We start from the raw sequence: 23,413 nt of genomic DNA on the forward strand, positions 1-23,413 counted from the left end.
CTGCCATCTCCATAACAGCAGAGATTACCTGGGAGGATGGCTGCTGAGAAGTCCTGCCAGGCACAGCAGGTGGAGAAACAAGAGGAAAGGTACAGCAAGGTGCGCAGCAAACCTCACTGAGCAATGACCTTGTAAGAAAGTGAACTGCCCCTGCAAGCTGCCGGTATTCTTTGGTGTCTTTCTCCCGGGGTGACTCGGAGGTGCTGTGATGTTTCTCCTGGGCAACATCGGTTCTAGTGTTTCCTCTGGCCTACTGTCCCCACCCCACCCCTGTTTGCAGTGAGGAAGCCCTGGCCGGCCCCCAGGGACCCAGGCGTATCAGAAGTGCAGGTGGGCACGTGCGGCGCTTGCCTGTTGATTACGGTGCCTACCGTGGGGGAGCGCGTCGGGACTGCAGGCTGCGCGCCGAGGGCACTGCCCAGTTCGCCCGGACTACACCGGGCGCTCAGGCTCAAACTGCGCCTCCGAGGCGGCAGGTTGGGGGCGGGGGCCTCAGGCCCGGTGCCCACACCCCGAGCTCTCAGCGTCTGCTCGCGCCACCAGTCGGGAGAAGCTCCCTCGGGAGCGCGCTAACACCCCGGGCCCCGGGAACAATCTGTCTCTCTCCAATCCGGCCGCAGGGGGGCCTTCAACCCGGCGCGCCCACCCTGCGGCGTCAGCGCGCCTTTAAACACATTCAAAACAGCAGACCGTGCGCACTGGGGGCGCAAGGCGGGAAAGGCTGCAGGGCTGGTTCTGCCACAGGCTCTAGGTCCGGGCGCACGAATTAGGCCCGAGGTGCAGGGGTTCGGTTAGCAGAGATGCGGGGACGTGCGCGACGATAGGTCCTGGTCCGGGAGGTCCGCGGGGAGGCCGGGCAGGTGCCCCCGGCGCGGAGGCTGATTGGCAGGTGCAGGAGTGGGTGGGGAAGGCGGGCGCTGGGCCTGGCGCTGCGGGAGCTGCGGCCCCGCCTCCCCGCCCCCGCCCCCGCCGCGGGACTATCTGGTCCCGGCAGCAGCGATGTCCCCCGGCAGGAATGTCCCTCCTCAGATAATGTTATTTATATCTCTGGGCGGGTCCGCGGCTCGGCAGCACCAGGCGCCCGGCGGCCGCTGTGCCAGGAGCCCCGCGCTGCCCTCCTCCCCCTGCGCCGCCGCTGCCGCCCCCGGGCTCCGGGTGGCCGCCGCTCGGGTCCCCGCGCAGGTGAGTCGCGAGAGGGGCCGGCGGCGGGGAGCGGGGAGCGGGGCGCGGGGGCGCAGGGCTGGGGCGCGCGGCGCGGGCGCTGGGTGCGGTGGGCCCAGCGTGCGAGTGACGCGAGCTGCCGGGGGCGCTGCCCCAGGTGTCGGATGTGGGAGCAGGAGGGGTGCGGGGCCCCCGGAGGCCGAGGTGGGGGAGGCTGCAGCAGCGATCACCCCAGGACGCGGAACCCAGCCCTGGCGCAGGGTTCTGAGGCGCGCAGCGAGCTGGGCGCTTGCTTGGAGAGCCGACTCCTAGAGAAAGAGTCGCCCGGGCGCGGGGAGCCGGACTGAGGGCAGTTTTGGCCGCCGCCTGTAGGACAGCGCCTGGGCGCCGCGGGTGTCTCCTTTTGCGTGTCCTCCCTTCGCTTTGCTTCGTTCGACCCGCGCTGCCCAGCTCCTCAGCCCCTGGGCTGCTTTGATCTTCTTCTGGAACTTGGCTGCATGCTCCCTGGGCTGCCCAGAGCCCAGTGCGGAGAACAGGGCAGGGCAGCGGAGGGGTCCAGGCCTCTGGGCGATGGGCACGGCGTCGCCCCTGTGGACTCTGGAAAGAAGCGAGTGCCCGGAGCCATACTCCACGGGTCGCCTACACTCTATGTCTTCCAAGGAGTTCCTTTTCTCCTTCTGGTCCACTGTCCACTCACCCCCTTCACCAGTTTCTCCTCGGCCACCAATTTGATCCCAAGAAATAGCAGAGAATGAGAAAATAGGGCTTTAACAATCCCCCTTTCCCACCAACTTACCTAGACTTTGGAGGGGCTTGTATACGGTTTCCGTGACAACCAGCCTCAGGTAGGGGCTAAGTTTGTAGCCTATTAATATCTAAACTACTGTTATAGTGAGCAATTAAAGTGCTAGGATTAATAATAACATGCTTAACTTGCAGAAGGAACATAGAAGCCTTTTCTTTCTTTTTTCTTTTTCTTTTTTATAAAATTGTAGATGCATCCGGTTGGGGTGAGGGTACAGTGAATCTTTTGTCCTGGCAACTTCTGTGTGGAGAGGCTGGGTTGTCACCTCCAGGCAGAAACAGCCATACAAAACCCACCCCTGTGGCAGTTACCACCTGTGCTTTAGTTTCTAAGGAGATCATTCCCGCAGCTCCTGAAGGAGAGGCATCTGCAGTATAAAAATGCTAGGCACATCTGAACCGTCTGCTAACCTGGCCTTAGTTCCACAGGTGCACCTGAATTTAACTTTAGAATTCCCTCCTTGACATCCCTCCTTCCTCCATGATTGAGGGCACTTGAAAACCTCTCCCAAGGTCAGAGTTTTGGTCTTTTGCTGGGAGCTCGGAGTTCCAGGGTGCATTGGAAATGTTTATAAGTGCAAAGTGTTTGTTAAAGTGTACTGAATTCCCTGCACCCTAAGGAGGTAAGCCTGAGCTTAAAAGTTTGCAGGTTGACTAGCAAAAGGGATGCTTAGCTTAAGATACAGAAGAGCCTATCAACCTTGGAGACTCCAGAGATGGATTGTTTATACAGAATTTTATCAAACTCTAGCATAATGTACAGTTAAAAGACATAAACCGTGTACAGTAAGTTGCCGACTTACAAATAAGTTGTCTTCTAGGAGGACATGGATTTGTTTGTAATCCAAACTTACTCAACAGAGTGAGTCTTACGAGGTACACTTGTGAATCTAAAACAGCACACCTGTGAGAGTTCACAACACAAAGTTCCTAAGTCGGGGACTTTCTGTATTATTAAAATATGACCCTTCAGCTGTTGCACTTTATCAGAGGCCCAGTGGCAACACTTGGGGATGAGCCAGTCCTGTTAATCTTGAGTTCTCGGAAGACTCAGAGTCCACTCGTGGAATTGAAAGCACCTGAAAACTCCCAGGCATCCGGGGCTGGCCTGGTAGCACAGGCATATCAAGTTTTCCTGAGTGGCTTGTCCAGCAGAGAGCTGGGATATCACCTTTTGCTCCAATAGTTGCTGCTTCCAAGTGCTCTGAAGGGGGTCCTGTAGCAGAACACCTGCTTGATAATTAGCTTCAGAAGTGAAAGCATGGCAGAAGGCAGACCCTCACCTGGGATTATATTTGGAAAAATACAATGTCTATTTCAGGCAAACAAGGTGCAAGTGAAAGTTTGGAGTCTGTCACAGCTCTAGTAACAGATGGTTTTGTGTAAATAAAAATAATAATGACATCCATTTATTCTACTTTTTATGTAGCATTGTCTAGCTCAGTGCTGGCTGGTCATAGAGTCTCAGTTAATCTTTGTTGAATGAATGAAGTAGTAAATAATTGAAGACTCAGAGTTTTCTTTATGTTATCCAGCTTGTCACAGTAATTATGCAAGGTAGCTTGTACTATCAGCATTTGAAAAGTGAGAAAACAAGTTCGAGGAATTAAATTACTGGTCTCACATCACACAGCGAATGAGAGATATGAGAGATGGGACCAAGACTCAAGCTCAGTTGTTTGTTTCCACTGTTTTTTGTAGGCTAGATACTCAGCAGGGGGTGTCAAGTACAAGTTGCAAAGATTTGGTTGAGGTTGTCTTTTAGCTTTACAGTCTTCACTCCAAGGGCTTTGTGTAGTAATTCTGGTTAATTCAGAGATGCTTCAAAATATTGTGTAAAGACAGTATTGGATGTTCATTTGTTCAGAGGTTTTTTTTTTCAATCTCATCTTTTACTTTGAGGTCATTGTTTCAAGGACAGAATTGTAACTTTGGCAGTAATCAAAGCGTAGATTTATTTTTGTACTTTTTTTTTTTAAACAAAATTTCCTTTCAGTCCTGGAAATGGCCAGGAGGGCTTGATGATGCGTCAGGACAGTGTGATAGGACAGAGGATGTCTATAAAAAATTCATGAGGCAAACACTGTTAGAGTTGAAAGAGACCTTAGAGGTCACTGAGTCCAGCCTTCCATTTGTGTAGTTCCTGGTCGAAAGGTGAGACCCAGTGCAGCTTACCTTGTTGTCCATGTGCTTCCACATTTATCACTCTGGCCTGTTTCTTTCTCTGTCTCTCAAAGTCAGTATCGTTTATTTCCTGAAATTCTGCCTAACTGAACCACTAAGATTTTCTTTTTCCTTTTGAGGAGATTATGAGAGCATACATACTTTTTTATCCAATACTTTCATAATGAAAGTTTTTTTTTAAAAGCTATTTATGCAAAACAGAAGACATTTGTGAACATTAAGCTGAACTGTAACCTTTTCATTGCTCGTCAGGTATACAAGTGGATTAACTTTTTATTTTAGATTTTTTTTTTTTTTTTTTTTTTGGTACCAGGGATCAAACTCATGACCTCACACTTACCAGGCAAGCACTTGAGCCACTGTGCTAAAATCCCTGGCCCCTGGATTAACATTTTTACAGAAAGGGCATACCTACTACTTCTGAGATAGTATGACTTTTTTTTTTTTTTTTTTTTGGTGTTGAGGATTGAACTCAAAGACCTCACGCTTGCCTTACTTATGATAGTATGACTCTAGTTTTCTAGGGAAAGTGAAGAAGGGCCTTAGGGAACAACTGGAACTATTAGATGCCTGTTTTAATCTAAACCTAATCACCAAATTGTTCTTAGAGAATGTTGCTTGAAATTTCAAAATCAAACACTGAATTTTACTCTCTACCTAAGACTCGAAAAGATGAGAAACATGACCAGGAGGAGGTTTGCAGTCATATCGAATAATTTCTTCATTATCCATAATGTTTATTTTTTTGTAACCTCAGGCCAGCAGATTAACATTTACCAATTGGCTTGGAAGGCTCAGAAGGGAAGATAACTGTGCTCATGAGAAATTTGATTTTATGAGGAGACTGGTTGGAGAATCTTTGGATACACTGGGCTCTGAGAGATTGTGGATTATTACAAACTAAAACTAGAGGACAGAGAATAGGTATTTTCTCCTCCAAATAATTTGTATTGACTCAGTTGGTTTTTACAGACAGATCTTTATTTACTCCTTTATTTTAGAGAAGCATTTTGGGGATGAAGTGTACATGTAGAGGTCATTATGCCAGAATCATCTTGTAGCCTTAGCTGGGGTAATCACAGGTAAATCTCTTTCCTCTGACAACCCTAGGAGGGGAAGATCTCCTGGCTTTAGGTCAGGGCAGGATGTAGGAGTGAGCAGGAGAATTCACTGTCGCCTCTGGCTCCTCTCACTGAAAAGCCAACTTCCCTTGGTAAATATTGAGAAAATAGCATAGCATGTTTTCCTTTGTTGCTGTGCTTTTTTCTTAATTCACAGACAAGTCATCTAAGTTCTTCCATTTCCAGCCAGCCTTAGCTGAACATCAAACCACTGGGGGATCGTCAGCTTTGCAATTTACAGAGTTTAAGGCAGTCATAGACAGAAAATGCTTCTTCAGTGAATTGTTTGGTTAGCTTATGACATTTCCCTGACCATCTCTCATTTTGTTCTTTTTTTCTTCTGGTCACAGGGACTATAACAAAAGTGTCTTCTCCCTGTGTCAGCAAGGCTTTGCAATAATGTTTAATTCCCACTATATTGTTGCAGACCTGGCTGAGGATATAATTAAAGGGCAATTAAAATTCAGATATATAGTAAGTATATCATGTTAGCAATGGGGGCAATATTGGATGTCCTTTCTTTCATTTAAATGCTATAAATTAGCAAGTGAAAAGACACAGGGCTGGAAAAAAAGACTTTGCATTGAACTGGGCTCAGATCACCCAGAGTATTTATGAAAAGAATAACAGGGCACCTTGGCAGTCAAAGAGCAATAATTGCTTTGAATTATAGTCAATTCAGGAGTTTCTACCATTATGAAAAGAGCAGAAACTTGGATAATCCTGGAAATGAATAAGTTGAAAATTATTTCTACTTGTACCAGATTCAAATATGGGTGTGTCTCATCTCAGAATTCATAGCACATCTGGGAAAACAAGGCAGATTTAACTACTTAACTTGAATGAAAAGAGGTCTGGAGCCTCATTCTGCCCCTGTGCTCAGGTCCTGCTTGCTTCCAGAGGACCCTGAGAAATGGTGACTCAGTTTTACCTTCTAACACATTTCCTCACAAGTACAAAGGTAAGAAAGAACCTTTCATGATGTTGGCTCTGAGCCATAAGTCTTAGAGAATCAGAGCTGGAAAGATCTGAGAAAAGTAATTGGGTTGCATTCAAAATGAGCAAACATTGAGGATCTGTGCCTTACCCTGCTATGTGCTGAGGGCACAAAGAGTGTCAGATGGAGACTGACTGACGTGTTAGGCAGATGGACTTGTAAACAAGCAGTAATCCAACAGTGTGGTTGAGAGAACCATGTTCCCAGGAGAAGATCACAGGAGGAAGGTCCTGCTTTGTTGAGGTTTTGTATCGTGGAAGGAGGAAGGATGGACATGGGAGAGGGAGGGCCCTAGGTCTGTGGACCGACACACGTAGGCAACGAAGTGTGATTAGACTGGGGAATGAGGAGCAGCTCCATGCGCTTGGAGTAAGACCAGATGATGAAAATGATGTGGGATCAGCTTGTGAAAAACTGCAGAAGTTCATATTGACAATAATGCAGGTTTTTAAGGGGAGGTGGGAAGGTGAGGTGGAGGCCTGATGCAGGTTCCTGTTTAGACAGAACTCCTCAGTGGTTGCAAAGACAATGTCCAGGATAGGGTAGACTTATCATAGTACAAGGAGGTGATCACACAGACAATGTGGAATCATCTCATTTTTCAGGATGTTTTTATATATTGCCTCATTTTATTTTACAGCGACCATGTGAAGGGAAGAACTCATTATTCCTGCTTTAGCATTGGAAAAACAGGATTAGAACTGTACCCTGATTTGCCCAAGTTCCCTATAGTACTTCATGACAGAGCCTGGCTTTCACCCAGTTTCTCACTTCCATAGCTGGGGCTTTTCCCAGATATTCTCTTCCATGGGGTAATTGAATATTCTGGGCCTCTGGTTGAGACAGTAGTTGCTTTCTTTCTTTAGAAGAACTCTTTATCTAAGTTCATTGGAGAGAGAGAGAGGGAGAGAGAGAGAGAGAGAGAAAATTGCAGTATTTACTCCTTTACATAGCCACAAAACCTCAAGAACAGTTCTGTAGAGTATATATTTAGGACGTTGCAAAGCTTGATGTAATGGATTCTGAGCAGCATGCCACAGATAAATGATGGGTTTATATGCTTGTCAACTGATGTTTTGGCTTTTCTAACACTTTGTCCCAAGTTGACTAAGTATCCATATACTTATGCGTCATTTTGAGCTTTAAGATCTCTCTTTGTCCAGTGATTTCAAGTGCCTTGCTTTGTACTCAGTCTTCAACAGCTAGATATTTATCGAGCTCTCATTTATTCTAGGCTCAGGGCACATAACAGTGAATGTGGTAAACAAACAAAGTCTGACATCTGGAGCCCACAGTTTAGTTCAGAGAAGCAGGTACTAAACAACAAGAAGAAACAAATGAATATGCACCATGATTTCGGTATTCTAAGGAATGAAGCAGCATGAAGGGCACGTCCGAGAGGATGGTCAGGAAAAGGTTCTCTGAGGAAGTTTCATTTCAGCACAGGGAAGAGGCTCTGGGATGTCTGGAAAAAGAGATTGAAGTTTGGATTGTATTCCTAGTGAGACAGGAAGCCACCGGAAGTCGTGGGCGGCAGAGTGACTTACTCAGATTTGTGTTTAAAGGTGAGCTGTTGGCTCACCTCCTAGTCAGGGAGCCCGGTGACAGCTGCCATAGTGGGCCCGCCGAGAGATACTGGATGGATCAGGGTGGTGATGGTGGAGATATGAAGTTGGATTTGGGGTACATTTTCAAGGTAGGGTTGATGGGACTTGGGTGTAGAGTATCAAAAGAAAAGACTAAGTCAATTATTTTTGAACAAATGGAAGAATAAAAAGGCCATTTACTGACCTAGTGATACATTTTAGCAAATACACTATCAGTTTTGATTTCTGTTTTTATTGTGGAGTTGATTTGGACTAATCTCAGGCAGACTTTTAATTTAAATATACAAAAAAGGAAGCATTTTATTGTGGAAGATTCATGACATCTGTTTGTTTTGAAGTGAAGCCTTTGATGTGCTGTATTTTTTGTAAAATTTCTTTTAGCTCATTCTCAAAATATCTCCACTGTGTGGTAGGGAATAAGACAGGACTGAAACAAAGTCGAAATATATTTCACTTGATGATTAGAAATGTTTTGAATTTGCTGGTTAAAGCCCAAAGATTGTTAATGCTTTCTGGTTTTCATATTAAAGAAAACTTTTTAATTTGTGAAATGAATACATGTGATGATTCAGATAGATATCCACATTATACAAGAATATACAATAAGAAATACATCTTCCCCTACTTCCTGACTTACTCTTATTAGGTTATCATGTCAACCGTTTCCTGTACATCCATTAAGAAAAGGCTTACGCATATCTAAGCTAAGCATTGGCCTGATCCATTTTAAAGTCATTGCTTTAACCTAGCAACAGCACATACTTTTTAGTTTTATGTATTTAATTAATTCATTTATTTATTTATTGGGAGTACCAAGGATTGAACTCATGACCTTGCACTTGCCAGGCTGAGCTAAATCCCCAGCCCCTTGGTTTTATTTTTATGTGACTTTTTTTGAGAAAGGATCTCATTAGCTCAGAATGGCCTTGAACTCACAATGATCCTCCTGCCTCAGCCTTCTGAGTGCTGAGATTGTAGGTATGCACCGTCACACCTGGCTACTTACTAGTAATTTTTGAAATGTGTATATTAGCAGCTGCCCCTTTATGAGATGGTGCTGCTTGTCAGGTGTAATATTAACTAAAAAGTGATGGATGATGTCTGCCCATGAAGTCACCTTCTGTTTTTTTTTTTTTTTTTTTTTTTTTTGTCTTTCTCATTTTTATCGGTACCAAGGATCGAACTCACGACCGCCTGCTTGCAAGGCAGGTGCTTATGCCGCTGAGCTAAATCCCCAGCCCTGAAGTCACCTTCTTAATGAGTTACAAAGGTGTCCATCCTCAGGGAATGATAACTGGACACTTTTCCTTCAGCTAGAGTCTGAGTCGGCCAGGCTTAGACTCACGCTGTCAACCCTCCTTACATTGCATCAGCTGTCAGCCACAGAGTGTTTTTATTTGCCTCTAAATGATGGAGAATAGTGATCAAATGGGCTTGACCACTGTGCTATTTAAAAATTGCAATAAACATGTGTAATAGCAAATTTAGCCTTCCCCATTTTTAAGTGGACAGCTTGGTGGCATAATTACATTATCTTTTGCTTTGTACTAATCATCATCATCCATCTACAGAAACCTTTTCATGTTAACGAAACTCACACACTCTGTCCTGTAAGTGCTGACTCCCAATCCCACTCCTCTCCATCTGCTGAGACCCTGGCTGCTTCCTCCTTTGCCTGCTGTGGATGGAGCTGCTCTGAACATGCGTGTTTAAGTGTCCTTTCCCTTCTTTTGGACACATCTAGGAGTAGAGTTACTCGGTCATTGTATAGTCTGTTGTTACCTTTGAGGAATCTATCCATCCCCTGATGTTTAAGATCTCCAAAGGAAAGGGCAAAAGCTGTATTAGCACCTTCACCTCGGAAACCACAGTGAACTTGGCGGTGTTGTTTGAGAATACTGTCTTGGGGATAGATTGTCATCAGGATTCTTGGATGTATCCACAGACTGGCTTGCCTATTTTTAGACTGTAGACTTTTAGAGGACAGGCAGATGTTTATTTTGCTTTGTAGAGCATGTAGCCCCACTCAGGTGGAGAAGGTGTAAATATTACATGATGATGTGTTTCAGCCAAAAAGTCTCCTTGAACCGGATGATGAGTGTCTGGGTTGCTTCCAGCTCTTTTTCTCTTGCTGTTTGCCCTTGGGCAAAGAACTTCCTCTTTCTCTAACATTTTTTTCAGGTTTTTATGGTGTATGATGGCACCTTAATATTTATTATTATCCTCAAAAATTTCCTTGCCCATTTTCCTGTACAGTTGAAGAGTTGTCTCATCTCCATGGCCTTGACGGGTAACCCCTTCCCTCAGCAGGAGCTGGGCGGCGCAGGGAGTTTCTCCTTCCTGCTTTTAAGGTGGTACATTTCTCATCCCTTTGCTATAGAATGGATCATTCGTTTTGCAGATGTCAACTTGCCTTCTACAACGTTTAACTAAGCGTATTGTGCTAGGAAAACTGAATCTTTATAATTTTAAAAAAATATTTCCAGTACTGGAGCCCCACTTTGTGCAGAAGGAAATGCTTCAGATATTTATTGATTAAACAAAGAATGAATGTTTGAAATTATGTGTAACTGAATTAATATATATTTTAACTTGGAAAGTGAACCACCATTTTAGTGAGTTTATAATAACAGTAAGTCAAGATTATTGAGAACTTACATACTAAACTGAAAGCTTTTATGTGTATTTGTGTAATGTTGTATCCATACTATTATTATCTTAATTTGACAGATGGGAAAATCAGCCTTAGAGAAGTTAATTTACTCAACCACCCACCTAGACTTGAAGCACCCCATATTCATTTGTTTATTTTTACCCCATGTTTAATCTATAGTTCTTGCTTGCATGCCCAGATTTAGTCGAGACCAACGTCACAGTACTTTTAATTCGTTTCCTTTTTATTAAATCCTGCATTTTTAATAGTTTCGGATTAGAGGGCTGATTCATTGTCTACCTTTTATATGTTGTTATATATTGGCAATTATTTAACCTAATGGCTTGAATCTCCTTATTAGCTTTTAATAAATAATTAATGTTCTGAATCCTACTTCCAACATATTTCTTTGACATCTGAGAATAGAGATGCTAATTAGAATGGAGATGCCGTACAGTCTACCCACTGTCGCGAGGCAGCTGAGTTTGACACTGCTGTGGAGAAGGTCTGAGCTGTTGGAAGCAGAGGTCTTCTAGTCCTAGGTCTCCTGACTTCCCAGCATCTGCCCACTCACTTTGAACTAAGTCCAACCTTGGATTCTTTGGCCCAGTTATTCCCTCCTCCACCACTCCTCCTCCTCTGTTTCTCCTCTTCCTTCTCCTTTTTCATCTCCCATCCCTTCTCTTCTATCACCTGGGCTGGAGCTGCTGCATATCTAAATCCCAGTTCATAGGTCTGCCTCCCTCCTCAGCCCACACCCGCCTTACAGCTTTCTCCTGGGTGCACTTGTGCAGTTGTAGTAAGGTGTGTCACACTCACCGTGTGGCAGTGGGACCTCTTGGCTTTCTCCTTCAGCCCTGACTCTGCTCCTCTGTCTTTTCTCAAAACCAGGTCCGTGTTGTCACCATCCCCAATAGAAACCTCTGCAATTTTTAATATTTCTTTTCAAATTTTCACATCCACTCATTTTCCAACCCCTGTTTAATTTTCCCCTGAAAAAACTCAAATTAGTTCCTTTCTTGTATTTTCTGCTGTCAGTATTATGTTCCATTTGAATGATTGACCTTCAGGTATTTAGTCTTTACCCTTCTAATCTGTCTCTCAGTCTAACCTCAGAAATAATTTTAAAAACAAAAGTCTTCAGTTGGCCCAGGCCTCGTGTCCTTGTATTTATGGAGAAATAAAATCCATAGGACTTGCCAAAAAGAGTCTGACCAAGTCATTTTACTGCTTTAAAACTCTTTATGGTTCCCCAGTGCCCCCAAACAAAGTGTGAGGGTGCAGATGGGGACCATCACAGTCTGTTCCAACCTCCCTCTTACCTTCATTCCTCTCTGTGTGCCCCTCCTTGGATTCCATGTGTATTTTCACCCCTGTGACTTTGCTTATACTAGTATCTTTGTCTAGAGGGTTTCTCTAGTCACAAAATCTCCTATGCATATTCCATAAGACCCTTTCAAGCATAGTGTCTCTGTGCAGCTTTCTTGAAGGCTCTTTCTCCACTTTCAGGCCTGCAAAGGTGTGTCTTTCTCTGCTTTTCACAGTGGTTGGTCCAGTGCAGACAGGTCTGACTCACTGGCAGATGCTAAGTTCCTGGAAGAAAGGGCAGTCTCTGTTGCCCGTAGGGACCCTGTTGCCTACCAGCTCAGCACCTGGCTCATGTGTGATGCTCTAGCAATCCTGGTTTCATGGGGTGATGGGGGAGGTTTCAAGCACATGCAGCACTGTGCATGCTGCAGAAATTGATGGCCTGCAGGGGATGCTGAAGAAAGGCTGATGAAAAGCACTTATTGTTGATGGGTGGGCCAGGGGGTGAGAGGAAGACATCAGACCTGAACAACAGCGACCCCCACCTCCATGTCCTCCAGCTGCTTTTCATTCATGCAGGGAAAAGTGATGCTGTTTCAACGCGCATTGTGGAAATATGTGTATCGCTAGGAAAATGTAGTGGATCATCCAGCATCCAGTCACTCCCACCTCATTTTTCTGTACATGCTTGAGGCTGACCCTCAGAATGCAGCTATGAAAGGCCCTTTGATGAGCAATACAGACCCTTAGTACAAGGTTTATTCTATAATAATAAAGGGAGTTTAATAAAAACATTTCAGAAAAAAGATCCCGTATAGAGAATTTGATTTTTCTGAGTGTGTTTAACCTGTTGGGTTGTTTGTCCTTAAGGCACGTCAAAGGGGAAATTACCTTGTAAAATGTTAACAGTACTTACTGGTTTTGCTTGTTCTTGCCCTGATTTCTGCTTTATCCAGACAAAAAGTGAGTTTTACCAGTGGCTGGACTCACCAGCATTCTGCTTGCTCAGGCCTTTGAGTGTGTTTTGTTTCTTTCAACAAAACCCTTTGTTATGGACACACTCCCACTGCAATCCAGCCGCTCTCGTGCTCTCTCATCTAGCCCTGTTCTGTGCCCAGTGATTGATAGGAGCTGGTGTTGAACTGCCAAAGGCAGTCAGTGAAGCTAGGAGGCCTTTGTAAGTATGTGGGGGATCTGAGATGAACTGATAAATGGAAAGTCTTCAAAGCCCTTAGGGAGATGGGTGTGAGGTAAGGAAGGGCAGGACACAGCGTTTGGCCCTGGGAAGGGAAGGTGAAGCAGAGAGGGAAGGGAAGGGACTCAAAACAACTGACTCAGACCCCAGTGAATTCTGAGGGGCAACATGAGGCCACTGAGAAGTGGACAGTAGTCATCAGCTTGATCCAAAGGAGACAGTGAATGTAGGATAAACCAACAGCGCTCCTGGAAGCTCTAGGATGCTGTGAACATCAGTGATATCAACCGCTCTAAAGGATTACCAGGTGCCACAGCAGAGGGGGCCCGTAGGCTGACTATTGACTGGTAGCTTGGCTGCATCTTTTTGAGCAAATAGTCCTTTTCATGCTCAGAGATGGTTTGCTTTGCATTGTTTTAGCCTTGCTCCGGTCTCTGTTTTTCTCCTGTAGTCTCTAGGCTACCGCTTGTGGAGTCAGTAGATCAGGCTCTGTCTTCCTTTGCAAGGTAGATATGTGCATTTGAATGTGTTTTGTGTACCCGTTAGGGAGTCTGGATGCCAGAACGGCCAGCTTAAAGTCTGAGGCAGAGGCTCCATCATCATGTGAAGTTCTGAGAAGAGTAGAGAGAGGCATTTGCAGGTGTAGGAAATGAGATACTCTGGAGAGAAAGTCAGGATCTCTGAGTTGAGACCCATACCACCAGGACAATCCAGGTCATTTGCATTGCAAAGCTGTGTGGTCACTGTGCCCAGAGACTGGAAAAATACTCGACTGATTCAGTCCAGCTGAGCTCCTCACTGGGGTTCCTGTGTGAGCTCAGGGGCTATGTAGCAGAGATGTTAACACAGTCTCAAGCCCTCAGTGTAGCGGCTCCACCTGCAGCCTCTACTGCTTCTGACCTAGAAACTGTTCTGAGCATGACTGCAGTGAAGCCCTCATCTTCAAGGTGAAGCTCTCAGTCCAGGTGGGGGAGGGATGCAGAGCTGATCCCAGGAGTTCAGTACTTCCTGACCGTGCTGCCAGCTTGCTTTGTTTATGCTGTGAAGTCACTTTACATCTCACCCGGTTTCCACCAGCAAAGAGAGCCTTCTGCTTGTTTTGCGTGAGACTTGCGCCTCCTCTGCAGAAGAGATACAGAGTGAACTGGGAGTGAAGAACTCCTGGCAGTCATAATTCTTTGCAAACAGCAGAGTCTAGTGAACGGTGCCTTTGGCTGGCAAGTGATCATTACAGTCTGCACTTGGGTTCTCTGTCTGTACAGCAGTGAGGGTGCTTTCTCACTGCATTGTGGAGGGGGTCAAAATGAAATTGTGCCTGCATTTTTCTCATTTAATACCTGATGCATAAGGCCTCAGAACGCAGAGAGAGATGTTCTACAGGTAACATGTACTTGAAGCAGACAGTGTCTAATAATCTAACATGTTCCCTGGAGAGCATCTGGTTCTGCTTCTTTGTTTTACCGGGAGAGAGATTTACCAAAATATTTGCCAATATTTTACCACAGAAGGGAGATGATTTGCCTCAAGTGGCCAAGAGTTAGCTGCAGGATTCTAAGTCCTTATCTCCCTACCCCCAGCCCAGACCTTCCTTCCTTTCTGCCTCTCCTTGCTGCTCCTTCTCCTCCATTATTTTTACAGCTTTGTTTTTTTTAGAAATCCAGTTTTTAAATATTATAACATGAGTATATAGCCATAATTTTAAAAGTCCGGTGGTGCAGAGAGTATAAATGGCACTGCTAGACTCTCTACTGGTGGTCACTGCTGTTAACAATTCCTTGTATATCCCTCTAGAGATTTTCTAGGCATATACACATAAAGACAGGCGAGTATTTGTGTCAGTAGATGTTTGTGTATACACACACACATACTTCTGTGTGTTGTGGTTTAAATTTCAAATGATACTGCCCCTTCCCCTTTTGCCTGGTGATGAAATACTTTGGGCATCTTTCTATATCGGGACAGACAGACAGACCTCTTTCTCAATAACTGCATAGTATCTTAGGCTCTTTCTGTTTCTTCATGATGACTAGGAATTATAACAGCATGTTAGAATTAGCATCCTGAATTTGTGGTGCTGAAGTTAGAGTCTTTATTTTATGAGTTTCCAGGAAGGATGCTTCTGACAAGGTCACATGGCCCGAATGGTTTGAGGAACCTGAGACAGCTGCTATTGCTGTTACTACTCCTGAGTCTCCATTCACGTGCCTGGGGCCTTGTGAGGGGCTTTCAATGCCCCAGACTTTTTTTCATTCTCACACCAGACCTTCAAGTGAGGTATAATTCCCATTTTACTGATGAGGAGGCTGAAGCTCATAAAGCCAAATTTGCCAGAGATCACACAGTCAATTGAGTGCTAGACTCCAGGTTTGAAAAAGTGAAGTGCTTGAAAATGTAGTTCCATGACTTCCAAATTTGATTGGTTTAGACCCAGTTAGGTATTCACATAGCAGTGACCTGGGGGACCAAGTAGCAGTGGTGAAGCAGAGACAGAAATGATGCAGAGGGAGGTGAGGGCAAGAAAGAGCTGTTTGCTGGTGTGGGGGTTCACACCTATAATCCTAGCACTCAGAAGGCTGAGGTAGGAGGATAGTTGCAAATTCAAGACCACCCTGGGCTTCACAGTGAGTTTGAAACCAGCCTGTGCTATATAGCAAGACCCTGTTTTAAAAAAACAAAAGCAAAACTGGGCATGGTGGTACATGCCTATAGTCCCAGTACATAGGAGGCTGAGGCAGGAGAGTCACAGTGAGTTCAAGACCAGCCTGGGTTACAGTGTGAGCTCAAGGCCAGCCTGAACTGCATAGAAAGACCCTGTCTCACAAAAGACAAAAATAAATAAATAAAAAGCAAACAAAAAAAAATAAAGAGCTGGTCTTCAGGATGTGTCATCTCCTAGCATGTGCTGGGCTGTATGGGAGTCACAGAGGTAATCAACAAAAGCACATTCTCTGTCTTTGAGAGGTTTGTGGTTTCACAGTGGTACACACAGAGGCAAGACTTGACTGCAGCATGAGGTAAAATGGGCAAGTGCCATCATGGAGCCGCAGAATGCTCTGGGTTCTTCAGGAAGCCAGGATTGGTTGGGCTGGGGAGCCAAAGGAGGCAGCCTTCCCAGGGAGCAGCTGTCTGAACTGGCCCTTGCTTTCCACTGGCTGAGCAGGGGAGCTGGCTCTCACCAGTCAAATGGGCAGCTGGTGCGTGTGGCGAGGCTAAGGGTGGCTTTGGCAGGAGAATGAGTGGGAGGATGTAAGTGATGGAAGAGCTCAATAGTACGAGGCTAGATTATAGCAGTCCTCAAAGGCCATTAAAAAAGCTGGTGGTTTATAGTGAAGATCCCAGGGGCACCATCAAGACTTTTGAACAGCAGAGTGGTACACAATCAGTGTGTATTAGGGCACCCTGCCGGATATAGCAAAGGGCTTAAGAGGGCTCAGGCGGGCCAGGGAGACTGGAACAGATGAGCCAAACACAAGAGCTTCAGTGAAGTCATTCCTGGACTTCCTGTGGGAGGCAGGACTTACTGGCCCAAAATGTAAAGGACCAAATGTATTACCATTTACCATATCCCAGATTAAGTGTTTTTCTGTCAAAAAAAAAATTTTTTTTTGAAAGGATTTTGAAATTCTCCTTTTTCAAGTGCTGAAACCAGGACCTCACACATGTTAGGCAAGCATTTTAACTTCTCAGCTATATTCCCAGCCCCTAGAACTATTCTTATTTATTTTACTATCTTCCTTTTCAACGTTGAAAGCAGCCCTTTTTTCCCCCCTCAAATCTTAAAAGCAGCTTTGCAAGTTCTTCAGAAACTTGTAGGTCCATAGTGCTACTGGCACCAGAGAGAGGGGAGAGAGGGCTCTTGATCGTGACCGGTTTTCTAACTCAGGTGAGGAGGAGACTGGTGTCACTCACTTCCAGAGAGTTAAGTCTGAGGAGAGGAGATGCTCTGGGACTCAATGAGAGAACCCAGTGTGGATTGTATGAAGCTGGAAGTCTCTGCAGTGTTTCTGAGGAGCTTTAGCTGTGTATCTGGAGCCCAAAAGAGGCTGAGGAAGCAGGAATTGACTCAGCCTCAGTCAGCCCTGAAAGGGGACAGGATCCTGCGAGGGAGTAGAAGAGCAGAGGCCTTCACTGTGGGTGAGGCCTACATTTAGCATGGCAGGAGTGCAGGGAGAAGATCCTGTAAATGTGATCAAGTGTGACATTGTGCTCTGGGTGAGGAACCAAGAGAAGACAAAGCCATGGAAAGCCAGCTTCAAGAAAAGGATGGTTCATCGGTCTCCTACAGGTGAAAGTTCACCCCAGAAGACGATAAAAGGAGGCCATTAGCCTTGAGAGAGGCTCAGGCTCCTCCAGGAGACAGTGTTAGTGGAGGACCAGGACTCAACCACCAGGAATCACAGAGGGAAGCCATTATAACTTTGGACTGTTTTCTGGGAACATGAAGGGGAAAGAATGGGTTGAGACACAGGGCATGGGGAGTTCCGTGTGGTGGAGATGAGAGGGGGAGGAGCCTGTGGGAGCAGTCATGGGCAGAGAAAGGGTTGAGGATGCTGGGAGTCTGGAAAGCATCAAGTGTGGGCAAGTTAGCCCATCACAGTGGAGGGAAGGCCCCGCCTTATCTATGCTCTGCAGCAGATGGACAGTATGATTTTGACAACAGTTGCTGAACGCCTGCCATGGGGTGGGTAGTGCAGTGACACCACATGCCAACTGTGGCTGGTAGCACAGCGAGGCTCCCCACTTACGTGAGACTATGAGTTGACTCTGTGCTCTCAAGAGCAGGGGCTTTTGGTCTTTGTGGTTAGATTGTGTGTTTGTCAGCAGACCAGTGGACTCGGACTTGTCGCACCAGTGCTACAATATCCCCGGGCTGGCTCCTTCCCTTTTTCTAGTGTTCCGCTGTGGGACATCGGAGTCATGAAAAAGAATATGAGTAACACATGTGAGTTTCAAAGCACAGGTAAAGTAAGCTTTGTGGTCACATTTTCTGTCTATCTGAGTGCTCCTCCTTTCCCAAGGTCCTGCCCCCCCTGTTACTCATGATAATGTAGACAGGTCATTTTTTCCCAGATTCCTCCTGTGTCTCTCAGTGCCGAATTCTGGGGCACCCGGGTGTTGTGTGGATGCGGGAATGAATATATGATGGTCCTTTAGGGGAAACAAAGGGGCTTATTGAGCATGTTGGTGAAAGATGAGTGTCCTAGGTGATGGAGATAAGAGGGGATCCTGTTTCCTGAAAGCTCTCTGGGTGTGAATGCACTTTCTTCACTTGGTTCATGTTCACAGGGGGGATTTCCTCCAACCAGCAGGAAGGCTCCTTGCTGAAAAGCTCAGCTCCTACCATCCCAAATTCTGTTTTGGGGAAGGGCTGAAGCCCAAGGATCAATCCACATTTAGTGTAATTCTCTTAGCTGTTGAGTTTGAAGTATTTTATTCAGTGGAAGCATCAGATTTTTTTTTTTTTAACTTTTAGGCAATTTTACTTTTTCTCTTGAGATGGGAGGGAAAAATTTTTTTTCTGACAATCTTTTTGGGAGCACACAGATTTTTCCTTTTCTTTCTGATTATACAAAGTTTAAATTATATACAAAGTTTAAATTATATAAAATACTGCAGAAATACAGACCACAGAAGATGACCGCTCCCCAATAGTCACCTTCCTTGTCCCATGGATAGTTATTATAACTTGATAGATATTCCTGTATTTATTGACAAATTCAACTGATTGTGGTAATGGAGATTGAACCCAGGGACGCATTACCACTGAGCTGCCTCCCCAGCTCTTTTTAGTTTTTATTTTGTGACAGGGTCTAAGTTATCCAGACTGGCCTTGAGCTTATAATCCTCCCGTCTCAGCCTCCTGAGTGACTAGTATTACAGGTGTGCATTATGATGTTCAACTCTTCCTTTAATTAAAGACTGTATACTGGGCTGGGGATTCAGCTCAGCAGCATAAGCGCTTGCCTTGCAAGCAAGCAGTCGTGAGTTCGATCCCTGGTACCGATAAAAAAAAGAAAAAGACAAAAAAAAAAAAAAAGACTGTATACTAGTGAAATATAGTTGCTGTTTATTTTTACAGAACAAAGTTTTAAATTTATATATTTTTAGCAGATACTGAGATACTGTTTTATTAATATATAAAGATCATCCTTCTACTTGTACATACCTAGAATGACCTGATTTATGTCATTCAAAATTGTTTCATTGTATTCCATTGTATGAAGAACTGTACCTTAGCCTTTAAGTGATAGCTAATTAGGTTTTTTGTTTTGCTTTTTTTTTTGTTTAGTTTCTTTGTTTTGCTTTTGTGCTAACCAATAACAGAGTGCGTTTTAAACTGCTAGGGTCAGGCAGTGTGTTCTAGCTGAGGAGGTCATGAGTCTAAGTTCTGTGAGGAAGTGGAAGGCTGATTCCCCAAAACTCTTCCCATCTTCTCCTGACAGGCAGGCAGGCAGGCAGGCAGACAGGAGAAGGAAAGACCTTTCCTGCGGCCCAGGAGAATCCCCACCTCTTTATCTCTGCAGAGGCAAGGCACCAGCCTTGTGTCCTGAAAAACATCCGACCAAATGATACTGCCATTTTGTCTTGCTTCTCTGCTTCCCTCCCTTCTCCTCCTCCCCGCCTTCCCACCTTCTCTTCTGTCACTGACTTGGTGACCCATGGCCACTTCCTCTCCAACCCTCCCTTCCTCTCCCAGTCCCCTGCGGGTGTCCAGGGCTCTGCTCACTTCCCATCCCCCAAAGCGGCCTCCCCTGCCCCTGGCTTTGATCTCATTTTCACCCCTGCTCGAATTTCCAGTCTCTAGATGGTGCCCTTGTTAGTGGCTGCTGGCTTCTTTTGTGATCTCCACTGTGAAGCACGTTAAGCCTACTGCTTTTCCAACTAAACCATTCAAAGGCATTAGGTAAAAGTCAAGCTTACCACAACTCCCCAGAAACCTCTTTACCTCAATCTCCTAGTACTTTCCTCTCTGTCTACTTACTGTTGAGTGAAAAGTACATGTCCTTTCCTTGCCAGGTGACTTCATTTTTAGGAGAGACTCCTGCTGATGTCGCAGGGAGAGTACATGGCTTTGGCTACAGTCTGGCCTGGCTACAAATCCAGGTTCCTACTCACTAGCTGAGTGGTCACAGCAGGTGATTTTATTCACACACGTGTGCGCACACACGAGAGCAAACCCAGGGCTGTGTACATGCTATACACTGAGGTATATCCATGACCCATTTTTAAGCTTCGTTTTTCTCCTCACTAAAATAGGGAATAATATCCATCTTGCAGATAGGATTGTGCTGTGATGTGGAAGAAAATGTGTGTCTGATGCCTGGCACAGAGTTAGCGAGCCAAATTCTTACTAGTATTGTCATTGTAGCTTGGCTTCTCTTTAGCAAATTTGTTAGTGTTCGGTTGCTCTCATTATGTGTTACAAGGGACGGAAGAATCAAAGCATCCAAACTCCTGTTAGAGATGGATCCTACAATAATGGAAAAATCTGAGCATAAATATTTTTGGCAACTAATAGTTCTATTTCTGGCAGTGGTAAATAACATAATTAGTAAAAACAAAAATTTAGGATAAGAATTTGAATACCTCATTGAAGGCTTTGTGCAAAAAATAAATTGTATTTTCTAGAGAATAGCTGTTCCCATTAACCTCAGATGGTTTTTAGAATCTAGGCTGGCTTGTTTATTTTTTTCTTCTTTGCTAAGGTTTGGCAAATGTTTCAAGGGACAGTCTTTGTAGTTTAATTACTGACACATGCGTGCACTTTCTGAGACTCTAAGCATTAAGACTTTTCCAGTTTGGTTGGGAGTTTGTAGAGGATGGTGACAGTTTTCTGGCACCCTCAATTTCAAGTCTGTGTACCCTGTTTGCAGAGGGAATGCCAGATTTTAGGATTTCACGTCAAGCGTTTTGGAGTTACTTGATTGGAGGTCTAGTCTTTGCTTACCGGGTTCTGATGATCATCCCTTAAGCAGTGTGTTCACTGACTACATGGAGAAATGATAAAGAAATCAAATCATGGAACTTCCTTTGTCTTTGAATACCAAAGGAAAGCCAAGAACTTTTGTTCCCCTAATGCCAAACTATTGAACTTATCCAAGGTTTCACAGCTTATCAACAGCTGCAAGTCACATTTGATCTATTGATCCAGCGACTTCTTATGGCCTCTAACAGGAGTTCTCTCACACATGGGGCTGGGTCATCGTCCTCTCATGTCAGCCAGACAACGAGTTCGTGAGGACTCTTGCGTTTTGCGAGAGCCCATCTCCCTGGAGGAGCCTTGAATCCCTGTACAGATGGGTACTCCATAAACACTGCCGCATAGGGAGAATGCATCTGCTGGTGGGGGGGGGGTGTGCTAACAAACTCGGGCATGTAGTTTGTAATGTTTGCTCTTGCTAATCCTTTTGGAGCAAGTTGGGTAGTATGACTCTTTCCTCTTCAAATGGAAGAAAGCCTTTTGAGAAATGACTTGTCCAGACTATACTGAAGTTATTAGCAGGTCTAACTTTGAGTTTTCCCTTCAAAACCTTGAAACTCCAGCAATGTGGGAGGTTGAGGCAGGATAATAAAGAGTTTGCGGTCAGCTTGGGCAACTTAGACTCAGTGTCAAAATAAAAATAGAAAAGGGCCGGGGGGGGGGTGTCTCAGTGGTACAGCACCTGCCTAGCATAAGTGAGGGTTCAATCCCTAGTACCACAAAAACCCACAAACCTGACACTCTTACCTCCCTGCTGAACTTTGCTAAGCCTCTTGGGAGGTCACCTGCTGATGGCTCAGAGCAAGGAGCTCTAAAACTTGGATGGTCAGATGGAAGGAGAAGTTGGCAATGAGCGCCTCTTTCCCTCCTTGCCTGCTTCTGGCCGGATGTCCCCTCTCAGGCGGCTGCTGTGAAGAGTCCTGGAGAGGGAGGGTCAGGAAGGGCTCTCACCCCAGCCTTGTAGACTTTGTAATTCAAGCGTGAGTGTCAGGAAGCACTTTCCGAGGAGCTCAGCTGCCTGATAAGACAGCTTCAGTCCTGTGTGCCCCTGCAGCAAGGTGCCCGAAGCTTCAGGATTCTGGGCTTCACTGAGTTGTTCTGCTTAAACCAGCTGGAGATACTGATCCCAGCCTCAGCACATTGTCTTGTCATGCAAAACCCCCATTTTTTAAAAACCTCCTTTTCTCTCATTTCTTCCTGAACCAGGCAAGGAGGCTCTGAGGCCAGCGAGGCCATGTGTGTCCTTTGCCATCTGCCAAGCCCCACTCCTCAGGCCAGGGCCTGGGCTTTGGCCAGTGCTCCCACAGCTCCGCTGTCCGTCCCAGCCCTGTGGGCCTCTCAGTGGCGCTGAGCAGGTACCAGGGACTGGGCACCCTGATGCTGGCCCCTGCTCCAGCCCCACAGTAGGGACAGGGGCTCTAGCAGGCTCTCCTGAGGCTGCAGCAAAAGGAGCACAGAGGATCTCAGGCATGCACTGCACTCCCTGTTTTCTTCCTTCCTTTGTTGTTGCATATTTGTTTTTCATGAGTTTCATGGTCCCAGTGGTTTCCAGAAGAACTGAGTGGAAATTCTAAGACCGGAGGCCATTTATGTAGGAGGCCATTTCTCTTCAGTCCATTATGCTATGTTAGAACAATGATGTTTGATATCTTGTGACAGAAAAATTTTATTTAATAAATATGTCTGTCTTCATTAATCTCTTCAATCTATAGAGAATAACTTACAGTGTATTTTCATATTTCCCAAGGAATGATGTATTAGAATAAATTCTCCTCTGGTGATGAGCCTAGATCTTTAGGTTGCTGCCCCCTCTTGATCTACCTGTGCTGGAACTAGTAGTTCTTGCTAGACTCTGACTTTATTTTTAAAAGAAGTTTGACTGTTTTTATTAGTAGTCACAATTGACTACATTCCTCATGAGGAATTAGTTACCTAGACCTAAAGGCTTTTTAAATTTTTGTTATAGACACCTCCTGACTGTCTCTCTTCCTCTTTTTGTGTTCCTAAGCTTTTGTTGCTTTCTGGAGCCCTCTTGGAGGATGGGCTGGGTTGTATCAATTGCTTCTCCGAGCTCTCTCTGGCTGATCAGACAGCCGTTTGCCTAGTTGGTGGAGCATCCCTTCCTCAGAGCCAACTGGTTCCAGGTGTCCCTGCTGTCATTTGACCACAGAGTAGTTGTAAAAGGCGCCTGCTTTCTGGCTAGCTGCCGTAAATGAAGAGCAAGAGCCCCAAGGATGATCTCATGCAGGCGCCACTTCCTGAAAGGGGTGCTCACAGAGCCAGGCCTGGCTGAGCGGTATCAGTGGCCCTTCTCCACCAGCCGCTGTGTGCACAGAGGCCCGGTTTGTAGGTGAGTTTCTGGGGTGAAGTAGCACTACTATTTTGTTCACTAGGAAATAATA

General features: G+C 45.4%; 1 protein-coding gene across 1 annotated transcript in view; it reads left to right on the forward strand.

Annotated features, from left to right (window-relative positions):
• Positions 1-735: 735 nt before the first annotated feature.
• Positions 736-23,413, forward strand: part of Sptb (spectrin beta, erythrocytic) — a 121,813-nt gene continuing 99,135 nt past the window's right edge. Inside the window, exon 1 of the mRNA XM_063241051.1 lies at positions 736-1,182. The gene's annotated coding sequence lies outside the window, so the exon portion shown is untranslated. The remainder of the gene's footprint in view (positions 1,183-23,413) is intronic.

This window comes from Cavia porcellus, unplaced genomic scaffold (genome assembly GCF_034190915.1).
Source record: "Cavia porcellus strain 051 isolate PalLab524CR breed Dunkin Hartley unplaced genomic scaffold, mCavPor4.1 scaffold_31, whole genome shotgun sequence".
NCBI lineage: Eukaryota > Metazoa > Chordata > Mammalia > Rodentia > Caviidae > Cavia > Cavia porcellus.